We start from the raw sequence: 17,655 nt of genomic DNA on the forward strand, positions 1-17,655 counted from the left end.
ACAAAAGTCACTCTTTCCTTCTCAGGAAGACTGAGGTTCTGCATCTTAATGCAAAGATTGTTTTTTCATTACAAGAAAAGACAAAACTAAACAAACAAAAAGTCATCACCCAACAACAAAAAATGATCTTTTACTTAGATAGTATTAATAGATCTACAAACCAAGGCTGCAGGATACAATGACAATATTAAAAATCAATTGATTTTGTATACCAGCAATGAAAACTTGGATACAGAAATTAATGAAATAATATGATACCATTTACAAGAGCATCAAACTATGTAATCCCTAAGGACAGATTTTTTTAAAATATTCATCTGTACACTGAAAAGTACAAGATATTTACTGAGGGAAGTAAAGAGAAGCCCAATACATGGAGATATATAACATGCCCACAGATCAGAAGACTCAAAAAGTTAACAGTCAATTATCCACAAGTCCCTCTATAGATTTAACATAACTCCAGTCAGAATCCAGGCAGATTCTTTGTGGAGTTGACAAGCTAATTCTAAAATTTATATGGAAATGCAAAGAACCTAAAAGAGCCAAACAAAGTTGCAAAAGAACAAAATTGGATTTCCCACATTATTCGATTTAAAGACTTGCTATAAAATTACAGCAGTCAAGATAGGATTGGCATACAAATAGACATAAAGAACAATGGAACAGAAGAAAAGTCCAGAAATAGAGCATGCATATATGGAACATTTATTTCCAACAAGATGCCAAGGCAATTCAGTACGGGGAAAGGATAATCTTTTCAACAAATGGTGGTAGAACACTTGGACATCTATATAAAAAATAAGTAAACCTGGACCTTAACTCACACCAGTAAAAAAAAAAAAATGAACTCAAAAAGGATAATACACCTAACTGTAATAGCTATAACTGTAAAACATGTAGAAGAAAACACAGAAAAAAACTTCATAGCCTAAGGAAAAGCAAGGATTTTTAAAATCAGACAAAGAGAGAGCACAAATCATAAAAGAAAAACAATGATCTACATTAGACATCATCAAAATTTAAAACTTTTGCACTTCCAAAGACACTATCTTAGTCTGAATTGTGCTACTATAACAAAATACCTGAGACCAGGTAAATTATAAAGAACAGAAATTTATTTCTTACAGTTCTGGAGGCTAAGAAGTCTAAGATCCAGGGGCCAGCATCTTATGAGGACCAACATATGACTTTTGGGAAACCCATTTATACTGTAGCACACATCATTAAGAAAATGAAAAGACAAACCACAATATTTGATGTGATAAAATACGTGAGATACACATATTCAGTAAAGTATTTTTATTTAAAATGTTACACACACACACACACACACACACACACACACATTTTCTTAATTCAATAACTAGGAAACAACCCAGTTTTTGAAATTGGGCCAAAAATTTGGCCAAACACTTCACCAAAGAACACATACAAAGAGCAAATGCAAACATGAAAAGATACCCATCATTTTTAGTCATTAGTGAAACATGAATTAAACCACAGAATGGCAAAATTAACAAGACTGACTATATCAAGTTGTGTCAAGGACTTTGGAGCAATGGACATGCTCCTCTGTTGCTCAGGGGATGGAAAATGGCATTGCCATTTTTGGGAAACAGATTGGCAATATCTTACCAAGTTAAACACACTTACCATAAGACATTATCAATTCCACTCCCAGGTAGTTGCCCAAGAGAAATAAATACAAACGTTTACATAAAGATTTGTTTGTGCATATTTTTAGCAGCTTTATTCATTATAGCCAACACCTGAAAAGAACCCATATGTCTGCCAACCAGTGAATGGGTAAGAGTATTGGAGGACATCCAAGCAATGAGAGACTACTCAGTAATAAAAATGAATAAATTATCTATATGTGCTGCAACATGTATGACTCTTCTAAGTATTACGCTAAGTGGAGAAAAGCCAGGTACAAAAGACTATATACTGTAAGATTCTACCTATATGACAAACTAGAAAAGGCACAACTATAGTGACGAAATGGCTCTGTGTTTGCCAGATGTTGGAGGCTGGGGGGAGGGGTTGACAGCTGAGGGGTACAGAGAAACTGTATGGGGTGAATGAAATGTTATGTTATAATATGGCGATAGTTAAATGATTGTATACTTTCGTCAAACTTATCGAATTGTACATTTAACACTGGTGATTTTATTATATATACCTTCACTGAGCTAAGAAAAGAAAAAAAAAGGCAGCAGGTGCAATTTGATCTGTTTCTTTCTTTATTAATAATATGTTTACAAAGGCCTGAAATATGCGCTTCAGATGGTCAAGGGTAATTATCTCTGGTTTCTGATTATTTTGGGTTTTTGTTGGCAAAAAGGGTCTCCTTTTTTGAGATTTCCAAAATGGTTTTATACCATGGGACTAGCTAAATTTTAATCTTAAATTTGATTGTTGTTTTTAATTTATCATAAATCCCAGTAAGTGATATTTGGATGGGAGGTGGGAAAGAAGGAAGCTCCTCGTCTCCTTGTTCCTTACCTCCATCGACACGTGTGTCTTCCAGTGACCAGACCAGCTACAGAGGAAGCCGAGTGACAACCGAGCACAACCTGGCCCTCCCCCTTCTGTGTGCTGAAGTCCCTTTCCACCTTTGGAGCTCTGTGCCTGAGCTTGAGGGAACAGGAAGAACCAGAGAAGCTGCCAGCAAAGGACCACCCCATCCTACGGGCCTTCCCGCCACACGGACCTGCCCACCTGCAGTGTGGGCCTTCTCACCATATGGGCCTCCAACCCCAAAAATCTCTGCACTCTGTGGTCACCCTACCCCACGAACCTTCCACTGTGTGGACCACCTTACCCCATGGACATCCCCACGAAGTAGACCCCCCACGACGGGAACCCCTCACCGCACGGCCTTTCAGAGGTTGAGCCTATACAGCAGGAACCTCCTTTCCTGGACTCTTTTCGAGCTTTGTCCTCCCTTCATGCTGCAAGTGCAAATATCTACAGACTAATCTTTTGGACAAAAGCAAAAGTTCTATTTTAATTTATTTTTCTTTACATTGTGAACATAATCACATAGAAAGTTCTTTCCGAGAAGCCTATTTGGGGAAACAGGGTGGGAGAAAGGGTTGTGGGGAGCGGGGAGCTCTCCCGTGAGCCGCAGGCAGACACTGCCAGTAGAAGGACATCCTGGGGCGTCCAGTGGCACCGGGGACCCCATTAGTGAGTCTGACTCTCGGTCTAGGGCGAGTATCCCCGTGAGGCTGGTGCCGCGACCATCCTGGGAGCTGACGCTGCAGGGACATGCAGGAAGCAACCCAGATCTGAAAGTTCAAAATAGCCTCTTGTCAGACTTTATTTAGACCCAAAAATAGCATCGCACTTGTCCCTGGAATTCAGCTGAATGTGCACAACGACCGTTACAAATGGCTGCTCTCTCCTCTCCCTGTGTCTCTCCAGCACACGCACTCCACTCGGGCTGGGGTTTATGTTTCTCATCTTCTATTTAAAGCAACAAGGCAGCAAATTCCATTACCTTTACCTGAAATATAGAAAATCTATCACTGTGATGAATTATAGAATTAGCCTCCTTCATGCTATAATTAATTAATTTTGATGCAGCATTTACTGTGTACTGATGACATAAAATACCAGATACTACTAAAGAAAGCATGGAGAACGCACAAGGAATGCAGGAATTCTCAGAAAACCTATGCTCACAGACATGCACAAACTCACCAGAGAAAGAATCGCTCTCGTGCAGACCTGCAGGGAGCATGAGACCCTGAGGCTGTGAGGTAGTGGTTAGGAGGGGGACTCTGGGCACAGACCCCCAGATTTGCACCTGGCTCTTCTCCGCGTTAGCTCTGCAGTGGGAGCGCCCTGGGCCTCCGTGTTCGCATCTCTCAGAGGAGGCGGTGGTTGCAGAAGGAAAGCAGTGACTTGGGCCCAACCTAGCAGTGGCCGGCTGGGGTCAGCTAGTGGCATGCTGTTGAGCTGTGGGCTCCGGAAACTCCTCAGCAGAGGATCTAGAAATCCTGATGGGAAGTCAATCCACAAGACCAGGAGAAAAGCAGGCGTCCTTACAATGCTGCCCCAGCGGACTCGGACCTGGGGCAGCCCAGCTGCCCTGTCACAGAGGCCTATGTTGCTGCAGGCCCTTAGAGGTCTAGAATTGTCCCCCCTCCTCCCCACCGCTCTCCGTTGATTAAACCAGGGGCAGAGAGAGCAGTGAGCTCCATCTGGGGACCAGTTTCATGTCCTTCCTTCATAGCCCTCCTTCCTTTCAGGCCTCAGCAGCACAGGGCTGAGGGACCCGGGGGAAATGACTCCGCAGTCACCAGCCCCAGTCAGCGCTGCGAGGCCCCACTTCCTCCCTGATGACCATAGTGCTTCCTGCTGCCCCAGCGAGCGGCAAAGACCAGCACCTCCCCAAGGGGGCCCAGCTCCTGCCGCAGCCTCCCCACGCAGGCACCTGCGCTCCCACCGCGAGGCTGCTCGGGAGCTGACCCCGCGCTCCCAGGAGGTGCAGGTACGCCGCCCGCCCACGCGTCAGCTCACACCTGCTCTGCCTCCGCCGTCCCTCCACTCACCTCCGCCGAGCCCGCAGCCCTGGCTGCCACCCAGTAAGACACAGTCTCTTCAGAAACACGGAGGCCCTCCATCTAAGCCGCGAGGGGCGACGGAGCCCACCGGCCCCCAGCACCACGGCCGTCTAGACCAATAGGCCGGAAATGACAGGGCGTCGCGCAACACGAGGTGAGAGTGTGCGGTGAACTCCGGGCCCAAGCCCTTCAGACGCACCATGGCTTGTAAAGTGCTGAGTTGTGGCCCCCCAAAAATATATTTCCACATCCTGACCCCTAGAACCCGCGACTGTGACCTTATTGGAAAAAGAGACTTGTAGATGTCTCAGTCCATTTGAGCTGCTGTTAACAGAGTACCAGAAACCGGGTGGCTTATAAACAGGAGAAATTTGTTCCTCTCAGTTCTGGAGGCTGGGACGTCCGGGATCAGGTGCTGCCAGGTGTGGTGCCTGGTGAAGACCCCCTTCCAGGTTCGCAGGTGGCCGACTTCTCGCTGTGCCCTCACATGATGGAAGGAGACACCCAGCAACCTCAGCCCACTTTTATAAGGGCACTGACCACATCCCCGAGGGCTCTGCCCCCATGACCTGATCACCTCCCAAAGGCCCCTTCTCCTAATGCCACCACCTTGGGGGTGAGGAAGTCAACATACGAATTTCGGGAAGACACAACCATTCAGTCCATAGTGAAATGTCCAACCACGTGGAGGGTCTCCAGATGAAGAGATCATCCTCGATGGTCTGGGCGGGCCCTGACCCCAGTGGAGACACACGGAGAAGAGAAGTCCATTTGAAGATGACGGCAGAGACTAGGGTGACGCCGCGGCCAAGGCTCACCCACAGCCACTGGGAGCCGGCGGAGCGAAGGAGGGACCCTCCCTAGAGCTTTTGGAGGGAGCGCAGCCCCGCTCATACCTTGATTTCGGACTTCAGAACTGTCAGAAAATAATTGTTGTTTTAAGTCACCACGTCTGTCGTCATTTGTCACGGCGGCCACAGGAAACTAATATGCTGCTCAAGAGGAAATGACCTGACTCCAGCTCCTTAGTCTGTTTTGGGATGCAGATATATGAGAAGGCTGTGGTTAAACCCAAAACAAGTGAGAGCCGATGCGCCTGTTACACAGATCATAGCAGTAGCACTGAGGAATAGCCCGGTGCCGCTGAGGCCCCTCCCACTGCCATTGATCAAAGGCCCTGAGAGCTGCTGCAGCCTGCGCCTTCCGCTTCTCACGGGCATTAAAGCAGCTGGAGGCAGAAGTAGCAGCAGTGAAGCTGGAAGGAAAAAGGGTAATTTAGTGGAAGCCACAATTAGACCGTCAGAACAATGCCTCCGCCGGCTCCTGAGCACTGGCTTTAATTTGGATCTACTGTGTACATTAATGTGTGGCGGATCATCCCGCCACCAACTCTCTCGCTTTTGTTTCTGCTGTTGCCAAAACCCGCCAACTCATACATCAAGCCATCAACGCCTTCCCGGGTGATGCATTTTATTCATACTCAGGTTTTCAGCCTGGGTTATTGTTTTCCTCCCTGGGAACTGCAACACCCACCCACACATCCCATCAAACAGAGGCAGGTAAAGCAAGGAGCTGAGCAGGGGCTCGTTAACATTTCCGGAAGAGAATGATAATGGTCCCCAAACTTCCCAGCCCATTGCTGGCTGCCAGTCTGTGCAAAGCTGCAGCAGCTGGGGCCCCTGGCCATGTCTCCATAATGACTTTCTATCAACTGCATTGTCTCCCCAACAGGGTCCATGTCCACCTGTCAAAGTCCCCATTTGCCTCTGCAGCTGTCCTAAAATTAGTGCCTTTCTTTGCAAAAGCCGATTTTGAGATTCAGGTGTGCAGAATCCAATTGTTTCTCTTTAGAGCTAGAAACAGGAGGCGTGCTGCCCAACCAGCACCTGCAGCACGCCCTGGGCTCGCAGGGGCAGGATTCCCTGCACAAAGCTACTGGGTAGCTGATCTGTAGGAGCAACAGGGACTAAGAACCAAATTGCTGGCAGGAGATAGTCAGATTCCTCCCGGGAAAAGAGACTCTAAAGGAAAAAACAAAGTCTAGTGGTTTTGTGGAGCTTTAGATTTGAAAGGTCCATGTTCCGGTGCTGTGGCCGTCTCTGCCTCAGCACTGCCTCTCCACCCTTCCAGGACTCAGTTTTTCCATCCGTAGGATGGACGCACTCCTGGTAACCCTCTAGACCTGAGTCGGTTGGGATACTTCCTTGGATAATCAATAATGAGGGAGGTAAAATGCAACACTCTTTCCAAATGCGAACTGTCCAGCACCCTGCAATTCTGGTGAGGTTCACTCTACCTGCGTGACCATGCAGCGTGGGGTGGGTGTGGGGGGCAGAAGCCTCTCTGCCTGCGGCGAGAAGGCAGCCATGGAAGGACGCGGAGCCCTGTGGACGACTTGAGAGGCTGTCCACCAGCCTGGACTCACTGGGACTGACGATGGCCCACCCAGGTCCTGAGGATGAAGAAAACGTGCACCCCCCTCTCACAGAGCCTGCCGGCTCTCGGGGGTCAGCAAGACATGGTGGAGGAGGGCACGGATCCATGGCACGGATGTCCTGCAGCCTCTCAGACACCCTGAGATTCCACCTGCTGGGCGCTGACAAGCCCAGTTACAAGGTCAACCTGAAGGATGGTCCGACAACTCAGGTCGCTGGCATGGTGCATGTTGTCATTAAATTAACCCAGACCTGCTTCCCACCACAGTTCCCGCCCACGGCTGCGCTGTGTGCAGGTGATGCCACCCTTAGCAATTCCCCGTGTCGGTGCAGTGCTGGGCCCACGTCACGCGGGGTGGATAATTACCCTGGCAGCCGCACGGCCGCCACGTGGCGGTCACAGCCAGCCCTTTGAACACAGCCAGCATTTAGCGTATTACTTTTCCTGCTCACCAAGAGCCACACTGCATTCGGAGCCCATCCGGATCACTTAGCGGGTAAAAGCACACAGCTAAAAGAAAGGAAAAGAATTAAAAATTGAAAAGAGCTTAGATAGACAGGCATCCACGGGGCTGGTGCATGTTTCAACACAGTTTATCTCCGCAGTTCGTCCCTCTGGTTGTGAGCAATTTCAAGGTTGAAGGGGCAGCAACTGTCAGACATTCTTCCTCGCTGTTTATTTCTCCCTGCCTTGTGCATCAGGAGGGGATTAGCTATTAGGTTTGTCGCCCTGCTCATTAGGTCAAATCAGACCTCCTGGGGCCAAGGTGCTGGTCCCAGCTGGGGAACATGTGCATTCCTCTCTGTCACCGTGTTATGCAGATGTGCCATGTCCTTGTTTTATACAGAACCTACTGGAATACAGCATCTGCATTAGGTGCAGAGAGAACTGTAGCTGCCGGGACGTGGTAAATTCAGGCCAGTCCTGTGTAACCCCCATCCGGATCATACAGTTCCCACCTCTGTGCTGTTACCCTGCCCAAGGCTCTGGGCCCAGGGAGGAGTCGGGGCCAGAGGCCCGGGCATGGGGAGAGGTGGGTGCATAGAGCTGTGCTTGGGCCCAGGGCTGACCCTGTCCCAGTGTAGGGCTTAGATGACCCTCCAGACTCCCTGGCCCTTGTTTCCCCACCTGTTTCCCCATGTAAGGTGGTTGGGAGGACACACCCAGGTCACAGAGCTCTATAGATACATGAGTATTTCATTACAGATCCGGCCAGCAGCTCCCTCACAGCTGGCGGCATCTGCCCACCTGCCCGAGCCTGGCTGTTAGAGACGGGGGTTCAGACTTCTAACACGACCCCTATTCAGGAAAACTGTTGTGCTCCTAGGGAATGCCATTGCACTCTGTCACCGACAAGGCCACTGTCCTGATGGCACGGCATGATCTGCCATTTGGTGGCCACTTCCTGCAGATATTCCGGTTGCTATTAAGAGAAACCCCAATTACAGGAAGTACACACACAGAGCAAGGTCTCTGTGGACACGCGCGTTGCTCATCTGGGAAGGAGACGGGTGAGGAGGAAGGGAGTGGTTGGGACTCCATGTCCCACTGCACGATTGGACTACGTAGGGTAGGCAGAACTCACGTCACCCATGTATGCATCCGACTCATATGTGTGTATACACATGTTTATTTTATGTACCATTTCTCATATGGCATAGCTGTTTTAAAAAAGAAATAAAAGAAGCTTCACCCCAACCTCCTTAAGTTATGGAACAGCACCTTGTCACGGGAAGCTACGTTTAGATCTTAACATTAGTGAGACTGAGACGTCAGAGCCCACCCTTCCCTGCTACATACTGGGCAACTGCGTGAAGACACGGTTTCTCAGGCTTCCCAGTGGAACCTCCCAGAGGAGCTGGGGGCCTGGGAGTGGCCGTGTTTGGCGCCTGCTTCACCCTGGACAAAGGCTCAGCCAGGCAGGTCGGTTCCACTCAAGCCCGAGCCCCTCAAGCGCTGCTCCCATCGTCACAGACCCTGCCAGGAGCTCCCGCACGCGGGGTCTGGGCGTGCATTCTGTGTGCAGGACACCGGATCCCTGACAACCCGCCTGGTCCAAGTCCTTTCCTCCTTCTCCCTGAGTCCCCTGAGGCCCCGGCCCCCCTGCCTGCCCTCCAGTCTCCTGCTGGGCCTTCTTGGCGGTCACGTCCACACTCAGCACTGTGGGTTCCAGCTCTGCCTGTCTCTCGCATCCTCTGCAAACCGAGGGCCCCATTCGAGCACAGTCTCTTGTCCTGAAGTACAAAATGGAAGTGGTGTGTCCCGAATTCCCTGCCTCCTTCCCTGCCCTCTGCAGGGCTGACTGCCAGGAGTTAGCCAAGCAAAGACCGTGCCCCGTCCCCTCAGGAGGGTGCGCGGCTCCGAGGACCAGTGAATCACAGATAATCATCACTCTCATTTATCTAGACCTCGCTTTCCAAATGACATCTCTGATATTTTCTTCTTCATTAGGTTATCGGCTTTGTCCCCTGGGTGGGATTGCGAGGCTCTGTCTCCATCCATCTGTGCCCCACTCTCACTGAGGGCAATTGAAAAAGCCCCTTAACTGTTCTTTTTCAAGGACAAAATATATGCAGATGAAGGCCTAGAGCTAGCCTGAAGTCCCAAAGGGGATGATAAGTATTTGCAGAAGGAATCCATTAACAGAGAGCGAGTCAAAGCAGCCGGCACTGGCTGGGCTGCGTTTTATCAGCAGCTGCTTTGAGGCCTGACGGCTCCTGAATTATCAGGGAGACCTTTGGGGACGCTCAGAATTCACCCTGGTCTAGATGGCATCATGCACGTTGGAATATGAAACAGCTCTCACTGCAAGAGTCCATCAGTGGGTCTGATGGTTACGGGCTCCCTTTCGTGCTGGGCGCGGCGAGGCAAGGGGCAGAGGCAGATGAGGAAAGAAGGACGCGAAGACAGTGAGGTTAGCGTCCAGTAACTGTGCAGAGCTTTGGGCACTGGCTGATTCCCTCGTGCACTTGTCACCTGGTCCTCACTGACACCCGTGTCCCAGGCCTCGGCTGTCCTTTGATTCTGCCGCACTTCTGTTTCCATTGGATTGATCGTCTTCTAAAACATAGAATTTTTAAAATTTATTGCATCATTTAAAACTTTCTGTAGCCCCCTGTTGGAGTGTAAGACCCCAGAAGGAGGGACCTTTGTCGGATGCGTTCACTGATGTTTCCTAAGCACCTGGAACGTGGCATGTGGCAGGTACAGGTAGGTGTTTTCTAATAAGGCAGCTTCACGTCCCCAAGGCTGGGACTGCAGACATAGCACTCAGTGTGCAGAGTCCACAGCACTCAGCACTGCTGGGATCTCATTTCTTCCAAACTCTTCACGCCACCCCAGTCTCTTGGCCCAGAGGCTGTGTCCCTGACTGCTGTGGCACTCCTCAGTGCCCGCAGACCACCAGCCTGCGTGGCTCCTGGACCAGGATTCAGTCCTCGCCACAGCACCACCTCTGCCCATGGGTCTCCTGGGACCGGCCTGTGCACCCCGCATCTCAGCACTGCCCGCCTGAGACGGAAACTCCCACACCTCCACCACGTCAGTCTGCGTAAACCTCCTGTTCTGACTCCAGGAACACATTCCTCCAAGGCTTTGGTCCCAAGGGAAAGAGAAAGGAAAAGGCAGGGAATGGAAGAGGAAGGTGAGAGTGAGGGGAGGGACCCAGAAGGTTACCTGGCAATGACCTACAGGCTGGCCCAGGACATGAGCTCCGTGCCTTCCCTGTCTCCCACTCACACTTCTCCATAAGGGGACCCCTTTCCATCTTCAAAGTCATGCGCAGCGCAAAGCCATTTGTCTCGTACATCCTGAGCCTTCCTTATGCACTCAACCACCACGCTTCAGCACCGTGACTGCCCGCTGTGTGCTAAGCTCTGGGTTGAGGAAGGGAGTTTGGGAAACGCTCAGCATAGACTGTGCTGTTCTGAAACTCCAGTGAGGGCCATGGGAGAGAGACCCACGGTTATGTCACAGAGCGAAGGCTCCACTGTGGAGTGAGCTCAGGTGCAGGAGGGACCCGCAGAGGGGGCCTGGCCAGGGTGGGCAGGCCCCGGAAGTTGTCTGGACGAGGTGGTAGCTGAGCTGTGTTTTAAGGCTGAGGAGAAGAAAACAGCGTTTGTGGAAAGGCCACTCCTGGTAGAGGAAAAGGAGGATCTGAGAGCTGGGTGGCTTGGTCCACTCACAAAGCCCCGCAGAGCCAAGAGTGTCCGAGATGAAGCTTCCGAGAGGCTGTGGAGAGGGAGGGTGACCAAGCAGAAGCCAGGTCATGAGGAATGCTGTGCACCTTCCCGTCCTAGCCGACCAGGGCTGCCGGGACAGAACACCACAGGCCAGGGGACTTCAACCACGGAAATGTATTTTCTCACCGTTCTGGAGGCCGGAAGTCCAAGGACAAAGCAAGCCAATTTAGCTTCTGCTGAGGGCTCTCCTGGCTTGCAGACGGCCACCTTCTCACTGTGTCCTCACGTGGCCTTTCCTTGTGGTGTCTCTTCCTTTTCTTGTAAGGACACCAATCCTCTCGGATTAGGGCCCCAGCTTTATGACCTCATTTAAATGGCCACCCAAAGATCCTATCTCAAATATGGTCACGTTGGGGGTTGGGGCTTCAACATGGGAGCTGGGGGTGGGATTTAGTCCATAGGCCTTACAAAGAAGTCTGGATTTTATCCTTGGAGGATTTTAGCCATGAGAGGCACATGACAGATTCGTGCTTTAGAAATATCAGGAAATCCTGGGAAAGGGGTCTCAGGAGGAGGAGAGGACACGCCTTGTCATCTGTCATGGTTCTGCCGTGTGTAGGGAAAAGAAGAAAGACCACCCATTGTGGCAAAAGGGAAGGGCTGTACAAACATATTTTATCCTTACCTTTTATCATGCTGAGCTCAATTCATAAAGAGCATTTTTGAGAAATGAAAAGTACGCTTTAGGGCCACCGTCAGCTGCCTGCTCCGCAGAGTCAGGCTCCTCTGGGTGTCTGTGCAGAGGAATGATCTCAGCCCCCACGGCTTATTGAAACGGGGCTCCCAACTTCGTTGCCATGCACACATATATTATGCATTCGGCTAACTTTCAATTATTCAAGAAGTAAACCAATATTTCCTAAGGAAACCACCGAAATTAATAAAACCCTGTATTCTGTGGACTGATTTATTATCATCCCTTTGAATCTACTTAGATTTTTTTTTTCCTTCATGCAGCTCAAAGAGTTCTATAAAAGCTTCTGCTATCAGGCTGCTATTGCAAAGACAATCCTGGAGGCAGTTGGGATGGAAAAATATACAAATTAAATTGCAGCATGGACCATTCACACAGGCATTCTTACTCTCGTTTAAAATAAAAAATATAAAAATGTAAAACCAACAACAAGCTTACTTGAGTATAGCTCCCCACACTTATAAATTCCCAAGGTTATTAATTTAGCCCTCAAAACAACGTTGCAGGTTACGTGTAGCCTGCATTGCTATACACAAGATAAATTCTTTGTTAACATAACACAGCAAGTTTAGAGCTGGGATTGACTTTCATGGTCTGATACCCAGACTTGGTCCGTGTCCAGTAGATCAATAGTTCCATTTGGTGATCTGGAATCTTTTTCCGTTACAAAAACCAATGCATCCTGTTAAGTTCAGATTTTCATAAAATGTGTACACGATTCCAACCATTCCTCTTTCTTCTTCTTTTTATCATCTACCATGTACTTTTAAAAGCAGGTTGCACAAGAGTGACTTGGGTGAGAGCTGGCTCATTAGTAATAGGCTCAAGAGTTCAAAATTCAGAAGAAATATATTCAGTGTCATGAAGGAAACTCAAAAGCAACTCATCTGTAATGTGGCGCAAAGAAATTGTCGGCACCTACAGCATTTTGACTAAAACTAAAATCTCCCCCTGTCTGGTTTTTAAACACTTTGGGAAACGTCACTGAGAGTCCAGCAGAGCAGCTCCACCACCTTCATCCTGCCTGCAGGTGAGGGTGGGAAGGTGTCAGCGTCCTACAGAGGAAAGACCCATGGCAAAGCAGCATTAGCTACCTTGCTCTGGTAGTGGCCCTGTTGCTAAAGGCCGAGAGGGCGGCGTCCGCAGTTAAGAACAACAGCACGATGCTTGTGAAAAGCAAACCTCGGCTGGTTGTCAGGGGCCGTCTGAAGGCCTCCTAGATGGATGGGCATTTCCAGGGGTCCCAGGTGTGAGCCGTGAGGACGGTGTTATAGAGCCATAATTCAGAATGTTACCTACACATCCTTGATCTTTTTTGTTTTGTGTTCAGTGTGTGCTCACCTGACATGAAATAGAGCAAGAGGTGTGATTAGCGGTTAAGAGCGTGACTCTGGAGGGAGACTGCCCAGATACAAGTCCCCGCCCTGCCACTTCCAGGCTGTGTGACCATGGGCAAGTAACTTAACATCCTTTTGCCTCAGTTTCCTCATGATGAAATAGGGAACAGAGCAACCCCTATTAATACTTCCTAAGGTTGCTTGGAGGGTTGAGTTTTTAGCAGTGCCTGGCACGTGGCCAGTGCTGTGCGTGTTCGCTAGTCTTAAGAGGAAGGAAGAATGGGAGGACATTTGGCTGGGCCTTTTTCTTAAGTATATATCTTTAAAAGACAGATGCTAAGACGGTGATAACAGATCAGATAATGAGGGACTAATTCCTACTTTATTTTTTATTTATTTATTTTTTTAATTTTCATAAAGGTAGGAGAACAATCAGAGCAGATACAACAAACACGCTTAGGATCCAGCACGTGAGCAGAGGATGGGTGGGTCTAGGAGCCTCCACTTGTCACATTGTCTGCTCTTCTGTGTGAGTTTGTGCCCCCTGAGTCAGAGGTTGAACCGTCACCACCGTGGGCGGCTCCGCTGCTGGACTGCCCCGCAGAGCCCACCATAGTGTCGCTGAGTCAGCAGTGATCAGTCACAGTCGATTGATTATCCCACAGAGTCAAGCTTGGGGCAATCTGCTTTGGAGAAATGACTGGATCTTTGGGTTATAAACCACTCAGTAATGGCTGCATGATTTTCCTGACAGGGACAAGAGCTCTCTGTGCCAGCACCTGCAGGATGGCTCTGTTTGTAGTACAACTTTCCAAGTGCCACCTACATATTCATCTCAAGTATTTACCCTTCCTGGCCTCCTTATTTGGGAACCTCGGCCCCATAGCCATCATCTACCTCTATTTAGTTCTCAGAAGTGACGTCGCTTTCCCAGAGAGGTCTCACTGACCCAGTTGGTTTCCATGGTGACCATCTCTTCTGTTCCTCCACTTTTCCCTGATTTGATACTTTCTGGGAAATTGTGGGTCCCATGATGACAGAATTGTGTCTGGATGTCTGGCGTGCAATAGATGCTCTGTAAGTATTTGCTAAATGACTTGTGGGAGCTTTGCACCCAAAACTCACCTAAGCACACTTCCTGCTATGATCTGAATGTTGGTACCTCTGCTTCCAAATTACTGTGTTGAAATCTTAACTCTCAAGGTGGTGGTATTAGGAGGTGGGGTCCTTGGGATGAGAACAGAGCATGAGGACAGATGAGGACAGAGCCCTCAGGAATGGGATTAGTGCCCTTATGTAAGAGACCTCGGAAAGACCCTCACCCTTTTCCTGCCATGTGAGGCTGGAGTGAGAAGATGGCCACCTATGGGGAAGCAGGCTCTCACTAGAACCATGAGAAATACATTTCTGCTGTTGCTAAGCTGCCTAGTTTATGGTCGTCTATTGTAGCAGCCCCAAAGGACTAAAACATCTATGCATGGGCAGAGCTGGGTTTCTCGACTTGTTGCAACAAGGGGGAACATGCACCTTAGGAACTGGGGGTTCCCAGTAAGAAGGGGTTGGAAAGGACTATTGTTGGATTTGAGCTTTTTGTTAGGTGATTCTGATTCAACCCCTTTCTCTGGGTTGAATCCTCTCAGAATGCCAGGGTAATTCTATGATGGGGTGTGTTAACACACCTTACCGGTAAGGTAAGAGGAATGAAGAAAGGCTTAAGCTATCATTGCTAAAGAAACAGTAGCCATTTATTCCTGTTAGCCAGGATTGGGGGATGTTTGGGTAATTTTTATGGTTTAGGTAACGTCCATGCTATTTGCTCTGACGTGATCATGGAGTGATCTTGTTCTGCTCTGGCACCATGATGGTCTCAGCTGTCTCTGTGTTAATGGGGGCTGTTAAGCAGCCTCCTCTTGTGTTAGTGTCTAGAAGATTTGTACGTCCAAGACAGAATACTTTGGAGAATGCCAAGGTGCTGCTGTGACTACGTTATCACAACTGCGAGGGGCTTTCGGCCTACACCCAACTCATTGCTCACCGCACAAAGATCCAATTACTGAGACAATGATGGTTGCCAAGGAAGAAAGGAATTTTAGTGGGAAAGATGTCTGTCGGTAGAATGGGAGAAATAGTCTCAAACCCAAATCCATCCCCCACCACCAGAGATCATGGGCTTTTTAAGGAGGGGCCAGGAGCACTGGGCAGGTCATGAGGGATGGTGATTCTGGCACAGGGAATCTTGCTCGGGGGCTTTGGAATCTCAACTCCTTTGTCTTGTAAAAGTGCCTGCTGTTTCTGGGAAACAACTCAAAAAGTTCAAGTAGTTAGTTAAGAGAGGAGATTATAACAAACATATAGGGGTCTTTGAAATGTGTTCATAGAGCTGGTTACAACCACCAGGACAGCTCCCAGCAAGACCAAGCCTGCCTCATGCAGCCAGGCCAGTTTGCAGGTGTCTGGGGCTGCTTTTCTCTTTTCAGAATAAATTATGGGAGGGCTGTGTTCTCTTTCCTATTCCATCTGTTTTTCTCCCTTATCTTCAGTCCACTCTGAGCTCCTCTGCAAACCTAGGATCACTAATGTTTCTTTGGGTTTCTGAAGTTTTCTTCCAGTTGTGTATCTACCTGTCTACACACACACACACACACACACACACACACACACACACACACACACATGCACACACAGAGTCAGTCTTCTGTATTCACAGGTTCTGAACTCATTGATTCAAACTGTGGATGGAAAATATTCAGAAAAAAAAAATTCCACCAAATTCCCCAAAGCAAAACTGGAACTTGCCACCTGTTGAGAATGAAGTGAGGTGCAGGCATTGTATTCGGTATTATAAGTAACCCAGAGATGACTGACAGTATGGGGCGGCTGTGCATAGGTTATATGCAAATTTACACCATTTTATATGAGAGCCATGAGCACCCATGGATTTCTTAAAACCAATTCCCCATGGACACTGAGGAATAACTACACATATCTAGAATCCCTTTCTATTAACAGATAGGTAGATTGGTTGATTGGTTCTGATTCTCTGGCAAACCCTGACAAATACAGCCACTGGCCCCAAGGGGTATAAATGTGGAGCACAGCCCCGGCCAACATGGCAAAGGCAGCAACGCAGTTGCTCCTGCCTAGAGGAAATACGGGGCCAGACCAGCAGTCCCACTTTCTGGAGATCCGCCAACAGTGAAGGCTACTGCAGCATGATGTGATGCCAGTTTGGAACTGAAATGGGTTAAACACATGAGTTTGAGGTTGTCCCTTTCAATTTCCCAAATTTAACAAGCAAAAATAAGCTATTTTTTTAAGATGTCTGAATGACATCATGATTTGCAAGAGAATAGAGTCCATTAACACTGAGGCTTTGAGACACAGGGAGTCACTCCTCCTGGCAGACTCATTAAAATGTAACATGAGTTTCTTTGCACAAAAGCACCCTAAACATACCCTGCAATAAAATGAATCTAGGGAGGTTTTTTCCTACTCTTAAAATTCAGAGCAGACCACATTTCTCTGCAAGGCTTCTAGAAGGCCTCTCCTCATTCAGGTTTGAAAATACCTCTGATGGGTTAGTGCCTGCCCTGGAAGGGAGGAGAGTGGCTGATTCTAGAATCACACAGGATGAGCTCTGGGATCAGGAATAGACCCTGCCTTGAAATGGTGCCGCCACATGTTGTGTTATCACTTTCAACACTCTTGAAACCAGCTACTCGATTCAAGTACAAAAGATGGAATTTTCCCACATGCTGAACTTGGCATGATGCTTGTACTTCTGTTACATATTAAAGTGTTTGGTGCTGAACTTTTCAGAAAAATAAAGCAAAACCTACTTTAATTCAATGGAACTCGTATCTAAGCTGCTACTTTTCCCTTTGGGGGCAGTTGGTTGCACCTGAGTTTTGGTTCATTGAATTTGCATTAACAAAATATCTTGGTTTCAATAACCAGAAGCAATAAGTTACGTTCGGGGAAACTAATGCATACAGCATTAATATATCATTTTTTTATTACTGATTACTCAATTTACAGGTTGCCTAAAACTCAGAAAGGACTCTTGGGAGGAGAGGTCATGCTGGAATGAGCAGATCTCCTAAAACTCACACTCTATTTTACAGAGGAAGAAGCAGAAGCAACCAAAAGGTTGAGTTCTCCACGGTGACACAGCCAATTAGGAGGAGAACCAGGACAGGAGAACAGACTAAGGATCCGGAAATATCCCCTCCTTTCTTCTTTGCCAACTTGGGCCTCAGAGTCCAGGGTAGTGCATGAGTTCCTGCACCAATAGGCATTGTTCCAGAATGAATAAAACTGATGCACCTGCACACGCACATGCATATGCACCCTTTCTCTAACACACACGC

This window comes from Lemur catta, chromosome 12, assembly GCF_020740605.2.
Source record: "Lemur catta isolate mLemCat1 chromosome 12, mLemCat1.pri, whole genome shotgun sequence".
Taxonomy (NCBI): domain Eukaryota; kingdom Metazoa; phylum Chordata; class Mammalia; order Primates; family Lemuridae; genus Lemur; species Lemur catta.